We start from the raw sequence: 7,933 nt of genomic DNA, 5'->3' as shown, positions 1-7,933 counted from the left end.
TGGCTGTAGCACCTTAAAAGGCTAATTAATAGGGCAAGACTTGTCTGCACAAACTCCAAAAACAATCTCAAAATCATAATCTACATTCTCACATATCCTGGCAGAGAGAGAAACACCAGGAAAAAAGGTTCATGCTTCAGGGTCAAATGTACACAGTACAAACATTGCACCAGAAAAATACTGGGGGCTGTGGATGGCTACACAAGGCAGTCATGCACCAGTATGGCAGCATAAAGTGAGAGCTCTGAATGCCCATGGCTTAATTATCAACATCCACCCTTAGAACCCACACCCATTGTCTCCATTCAACCATTCTACAGTTATGGAGGTCTTCCAGTACCTGATGGAGGTGTCCAGTTATATACGTAAGCGGTGGTGCTGACATTCACAAGAAATGTGTGACCTGGAGAAGTCAGGGGATTAAAAATCTCAGCAGAGAGTTGCCTACTGATGGGAGGCAGGGTTCCCAGGCCCTGACGTGGAAAACCACTGTGGTGGGGCAACATATGGACACTGGGTCTCAGGTGTAATAGACAAGACTAGTCTGGTGGTAATGTAATGGAGAGTCAAATCCATTGCAATGGAGCTGCCTGGGCTGTTTTTATATGTGGTAGCTGTGGGACTGGCCTCCAGCAGACTGAAAGTAAGAGGCAATTTTCAGAACAGAGAACAAACGATTCAGTGAGCATTTAGGCATTTACACCTTATGAAGGAAGAAGTTGGGTTGTCATTCACTTATCCACCATTTAACCACCATTTCCTCTAATGCAGCTGCTGAATGGTGAACCTGGTTGAACGAACAATGTCAAGATGGGAAAAGAAGAACTCGAGCATGCATGACTTTAGTACACGTGACTTTAGTGCAAGTCCAGATGATAACCTCTGGTAGACTTGGGTAGCACCTACATATTGTTGGGTGGCCACGTCTTAACTCTCCAAGAGGATCCTCAGAGACTCCATGTAACGATTGAACAGTACTGCTACAGGAATGGAACCTTGGGGAACTCCATACATCATAGAGGGGATCCTGGATGATAGTAATATACGTTGTTATTTTATATTGTTATGTTATGTTATGTATGTCATGTCATGTGAGAGAGATGAGATTGTTATACTTTGATGTATATTGTGCAAACCTGCGGAAAGCATGGTGGAGGCAGCTGCCATCTTTGAGCAGCCAGAAGAGGTGCCGGAGACCCCGGGGAGGGCCGCAGAGGGAGCCCCAATCTGCCTGATAGTGCTGGGCATGGCGGGCTCTGGCATGTCTGGTATAGTGGCTTACAGCACATCTGCACTACAAGGGGTCACCACCATATGTAATTAATCTGGATCCAGCTGTGCATCAGATACCATTTCCGGCGAATATCAATACAAACTGTCAAGTACAAGGAGGTCATGAAACACTATGGGCTTGGTCCTAATGGCGGAATAGTGACATCTTCAATCTCTTTGCCACCAGATTTGATCAGGTCATGAGCATTATCAAGAAACGACAGTATGTCTTGATTGATACTCCTGGACAGATTGAAGTCTTCACTTGGTCAGTGCCGGCGATGATCATCACTGAAGCTCTGGCTTCGTCTTTCCTCACAATTGTGATTTATGTGATGGACACATCTCGCAGCACCAACCCAGTGACCTTCATGTCCAATATGCTATGTGCTTGCAGAAACATGTATAAAACCAAGCTGCCTTTCATTGTTGTCATGAACAAGACCGATATAATTGGTCACAGTTTTGCTGTTGAGTGGATGATTGATTTTGAAACCTTCCAAGATGCACTGAACCAGGAGACAAGTTACGTCAGTAACCTGACTCGCTCAATAAGGTTGGTCCTGGGTGACGTGTACAGTTTGCTCATGGTAGTCGGGTGTCTGCAGTGAAGGGGACTGGGATGGATGAATTATTTGTGCAGGTATTGTAGGCTGTAAAAGAGTATGAAATTGATTACTGACCTGAATATGTGCGCTTGCATAAGAACCTGGCTAAAGATCAGAGTAAACAACAGCAGGAGCAGTTGGAACATCTCCATGAAGACATGGGTGCTGTTGTTCTGGACTCAAAGGTTATACCAGGCTCAAATGAAGCTGTAGTGGGCCCCTCTGACCTGATCATCACACACGGGGGTGGATGTTGAAGAAGAGGAGGTAGACAGCAATACAGATGACATAGATCATGAGACTGCTGAAGAGATCCACTAGGAACCGGTCTTTAAGAACTTCCTCCAAGACATCCGGACTAAGTACCAGAGCAGGAGCAGCGAACAAGAAGACCACTCTGGGGAGGGGTAGGGTGCTGGGAGATTTCGTTTTTTCTCTTCCTAGACTTTTGATGGAGGATGAAAGCAGTGTGAGGACAGACCACTGTATGCTATCACTGCTGCGTGCTCCACACAGCGACTGGAGTCTATCTCCGATCTACAATTCTTTTCTACACCGTCAAAGCTTGCAGTGAGGTGTGCAAGGCACATGACATTGTCATCTAGAGTGTAGCTCTATCCCTATTTATTATGATCTGGCTATTTGCAGTTAATTTTACCAATAGCAGCTATGCCCGGGCCTTTGAGGACTATAATTGCGGATTTCCCATGCATTTCCTGGTTTCATTTCCTTCTTTTGCCATGACCTTTAATAGCAATAGTGACTTTTCCTCCTTGTTATTTGCTGATGAGCCTCACTAAAGAATCAATGAATGCCACTGTTGTGTAGCCATTTTAGCTGTAGCTCCATGCACGTTATTTTAACACACTAGGCCAAGCCGCTGTGCACTATTATTGTTACAATAGCCACTTTTACGGTCTTGTTTTATTCTCTGTTTATCTAACTGTTTTTGCCTATGTCAGCACTCTGTTCTCAAACAAGACATTCTTGCTCACTCTGTGCTTCTTCCAAGGCTACAGCAAGGTACATTGCCAGTGAATGTGGTATAAGTTTAGTCTCCAACGTTCGTAGAAAACACACATCCTTACATAGGGACATTTTCTCAGAACATCAGCTGTTTTATTATAACAACACTTCCTTGTCCCTTACACATTAGAGGGAGATTCCAGCCAGAGAACCGAGACTGTATGCTGATTGCCAAACTCTTCGCTACAGATGCTACCGCAGACTAAAGGCCTTTGCTCAGGTATGGGGGATGATGTCTTCCCAGGGGAACCTGAAGGGCCGAATTAGAGCTTAACACGCTGTGCTCTATCATAGCATAGGTAGGAGTTGGTCTATTGACCGTAGTGACAATATGATAGCGTTATGTTTATGCTTCACTCTCCTTGTCACAATATTAATACTGTCATGATGTGTCATTCTGGTTATTGCAGCTCACGCTATGCTATCTAAGATGCAGTTGTTGTATTAAAACATTATTGCAACATATACTGCCTCTGTTTGTCATTTATATATGAGATTAAGGCAACTGAGAGAAACGGACGAGACCTGAGCGACCACGGCGTCCCTGAGAAACCAATTATTTCATGCGCTCGGCTGCCCAGTCATCCCCACCCTTGGGTGGAGATGAGGCACTGCTAGTTGGCCGGAGAAAAACCCGTATTGGAGCTACAGGTGTCACCCGCAGTGGGTCAGACTTAGTCTCCCACACCGCGTGCGATTCTGCCTCTCAAAATCCAGTAGTCTCATCAGAATAATGAGAGCCTACGCGACATGGCACCACCAACGTTTGGTCAGGCTCTAATTTTTGCGTCCTGCTGAGTATCTCTGTCTCATTATATACAATGATACCGCAGTAGTACTATATACGGAGACGTCCGTGGTACTGAGGATTTCCGCCCCAGCTACGTAGGTTATCCTATCTGGTGCTGGAGGTTGTTCAAGCTTGAACTTTAAAAGGAAGAAACCCATTTTGATGTGCCTTCTCTGAACATATTTTCTATCTAGCATGGCGAATCCGCAGCAGGTAGCAATAGCAGTCAATATGAGACAACCTCTGACTGTGCATTTATTAGCAAATGGCCTAACGGCCCAAGGGGGCCCAGTCACATTTGTGGTGGATGCCCATCCAGCTTATAGAACAGAACTTTTCTATTCTTGGGTCACATTTCCAGCAGTTGATGGGAACACAAACACAAACACATTTCATCACTATACACTTGCAAACATACCTGGACAATACAGGGCATATGCATATTTAGAAATACCTTTATCATATCAAGAACATAATAATTAGCTTGATGGCGCCCTACCCCATACAATTTTACCAGTAAGGTTAGGTCCTCTAATTAATGATGGTCCTACCTGGCCTTTATTGGCCACCTATACACCACACCCTGCAGTAGCGACCTTAGCAGTAGCTGAGGTTCGTCGCTTATATACTAAATTATCAGCGACATATAGACGATTAGTACAGTTTGTAATGCAAACATGAAATATAAACCCAGCACGTGCTGCTCTAGCACAACCACATGCAGTGATGCCAGGTATAAACCCTGCGGCTGTACATTCGATTATGGGTAAAGTACCCTCCAAACGAGAGGAAACTTTGTTTTGGTTAGCACAAAAAATAAATGCACTGGAGCAGTATTTCCCCATATGGGACCTCAGGATGATCATAGAATTCTAACGATGTGCTTGCCATTTGGGATGGTCCCTACGGTAGATAACTGTAATACTTGGGGCACTGTATTTGCCGCGCTCTATACAACCGCACAGGGTACACCGACACTTGCCAATTTCCCAGAAATGTTTAAACAAATCCAAGATGAATACGGGGCTGCCCCGGCCCTGGACTTGGGGATGCAACAAAAGGGCAATTTTGCCACTGTATCCTCAATTATTTTAAGCAATCTTAAAGGGGAAGCGGTCGCACTAGTTGCGCAAGCGGCTTCGTGACGTTCCTCAACTGGATCAGGAACGCGAGCTCCCTAAGATTATCGCAGAGACCTATTCTGGCATTGGTCGAGATAGTTTAGAGGCCAGACCAACTAAACCACAATTTCAGGGCAAATCTAATAAAGATTTTTCCAAGCAAGCTCCTGAGGGTAACAAGAAACGCTGGGATAAAAAACAGCAAACTCCTAAAAAAGGGAGGGGAGAATCTCTGTGTACGGAGACCCCACTATCAGAATAGATATAATCTCAGAAATAGAGATAATATAAAAACGCCTGATAGATATCAATATATTGATACACGCCAATCTCGTTCCTTTCAGGGCTCATCGGAAAAAAAGAAATGAGAGAGGTGGGCGATCAGAGCGAAGATCAGAGTACGTGAAACCGAGACAGAAATCACAACGCTCATCTGAGATTTCTGTTAAAAAGGAAGAGAAACCTGTCCAAAAAAAAAACCCAATTCAAAAAGAAAAAAGTGTCAGCAGTCGCAGTTCGACATGCCACTCAAGAAGAGGGTCCTCTTGAAGAACATGAAGTGGGCACTAGCACTACTAGACAGCACGGCAGAGGTCACAATAGTTCGCCGGACTCTTCTAGAGCATCTGGAGGTGAAAGCAACTGATGACTTTCTACAAGTAGAAACAGCGGACATGCGTGTCTCCATGCCTGATAGGGTGTATAAAGTAACGTTACAGTTAGAAGGAGACATTGAACGCATAATAGTTGCAATCTTTTGGGATCGCGTGGTAAACATATATGATGTTTTATCGGCTGAACAAGATTGGCCACCTGAATTTTTCAGCACCTTCCCATATGGAGAAGATGGTATTAAACATTCTTTCTCACCCCTTTTTCAGGAGGAACTCGCTGAATCCTATGCTATTGATTGGGCTTTGGCACAGGCAACTGCGCTATATCGCAATCATGTAGGATGGGATAAAGAATCCCCCTACCATGTAATTCCTATTAAATATGAACCTCAACCCCAACCTCAGTACCCAATAAAACATGAAGCAAAAGCACCTGTGAGAGAAATACTCACACAACTAGAGTACCAGGGTGTAATTGAACCCTGTGTCTCCCCAATGAACAATCCGTTATTCCAGGTAGCCAAACCGGACCATTCATACAGAATAGTATTAGACTACAGACACTTAAACAATTATACACGCACATATGCTATACAAAATTCACCTAGCACAGCATTAATGAATAACATAGAGTGTAAAAAATACAAAACAACATTGGACATTTCCAATGGTTTCTTCTGCCAGAATATAGTGCCTGAGAGTAGAGACTTAACAAGTTTCAGTGCACTAGGCTCCCAGAAACAAATCTGTTGTTTACCTCAGGGGTTCAAGAAAGAGCCCAGGACTGTTGGTAGCTTGTGTCACTGCAATTTTGCACAAGATTGACCCTGAGGCATTGTCCTATGTAGTTGATATTTATCTGACGGATGATGAATTGTTACAACATTTAAGAAGGGTAGCCTGCATTTTTGTCGGATTTGCCGAATTTGGCTACAAATTCAACTTCAAAAAAACAAACATTGCCTTCCTCAGCGTCCTGTTTCTGGGATATGAGCTGTCAAGTGAAGGAAAGAGCCTAGCGCCACAATTCTTAGAAAAATGCGCACAACTACAACCTCCAAACATGATTAAAAAACTCCAATCTCTATTGGGTTTTCTAAATTTTGGCAGAATTTACATTCCAGATTATGCTTCACACATAAAACCTTTATATAACTTAATACGTCCTGATTTTTCAAGTTAATTTTGGACAATTGAACACACATGCATTCTCAGAGAACTGCAGACAGACACGCTTGCAGCACAATATCTACACACAAGGGACAACAAAACACTTTTGGTAATCAGAGTAATTGCTAGTGCCATCGTTTCACCTAGGTGACATTTCATGAAGGTGAGGCAGTCCCTATTGCATATAAATCACACTAGTTCTCAGCAGCAAAACAACGCTTTGCTCCTACTGAGAAAATTCTCACTGCTGTACAGATGGTCGTCATTAAAGAAAGAGCTCTAGCCCAGGGCAAAAACGCATAATTGTTGTTTCCCCAATCCCAGCCCTAGAGGCTGTCACAAAAGCCAGCATTCCCAACGCAAAAGCATTACATCCACGTTGGATACAATGGGCCACGTCTTTGACAGCCACTGATGTAGACTAAATTTTTGACCCAAAATTACAAACTCAAGAATTTTTGCAGTACGAACTAGAGTACCCAGTTCCAGCAAACACACTGCCTATCGAACAATATCATAGAATCATGTACACCGATGGCTCTGCACAACCTGCAATTGGCACAAAGCACCAATATTCCTCTGCTTGCGCAGTCGTAAACGGCTATATGGAGGACAATACATTTTGTCCCCTACAAACATTCACGCAAACCCTAGAGGATTGCACAGCACAATTGGCGGAGCTCAAAGCTCTGTTGATGGTACTGGAACATACGGATCCTGCACAGTGGACGCTGATTGTTTGTGATTCGTACTATTGTGTCCAGTCCTTCAATGAATACCTGCATTACTGGCGCCAGAATGGGTTCAGAGATTCTAAAGGCAACACCATTAAACACAGACTACTGTGGGGGAAAGTAGCAGATCTAAAAGAAACGCTACCAAATGTCCATGTTGTACACACACTTGGACACCAGTGCATTGGAATACACGTGGCTGGAAATACACTGGCTGATAAAGCCGCAAAGTCAGCAGTAGCTACGGCTTCTGTCGCTGCAGTGGCACGTTTCAGTATGAAACCAGACGCAGACATATGGGCTGCCGTGAAAGCTACGGCTGATGGTACTCCCTATCCTAAAACATTTCCTGCTAAATGTTCCTACCGAATGGGAGGCCGCCTGAACGCTGAGGGTAAGATACCAGGTGTAGGCGTGCAAGACATTCCCAACAAAGACATAAGACCAGAGTTAATTAAAGCAGCGCATGAAGAGGTGGCATCTGCCCATGCTGGGGTGGCGGCTACGATATCTATCTTACAAGCCTGCTATTGGTGGCTAGGCCTCTACAAGGAGACCAAACAGTATGTCCTTTGTTGTGACATCTGCCAACAAATTA

General features: G+C 44.1%; 1 pseudogene; it reads left to right on the top strand.

Moving 5' to 3' along the window:
* Positions 1-1,228: 1,228 nt before the first annotated feature.
* Positions 1,229-2,291, top strand: LOC138293245 (GPN-loop GTPase 1 pseudogene; annotated as a pseudogene).
* The last annotated feature ends 5,642 nt before the right edge of the window (positions 2,292-7,933 follow it).

This window comes from Pleurodeles waltl, chromosome 1_1 (genome assembly GCF_031143425.1).
Source record: "Pleurodeles waltl isolate 20211129_DDA chromosome 1_1, aPleWal1.hap1.20221129, whole genome shotgun sequence".
In the NCBI taxonomy this organism is placed as follows: Eukaryota; Metazoa; Chordata; class Amphibia; order Caudata; family Salamandridae; genus Pleurodeles; species Pleurodeles waltl.
This window is presented reverse-complemented; position numbering and strand designations above follow the sequence as displayed.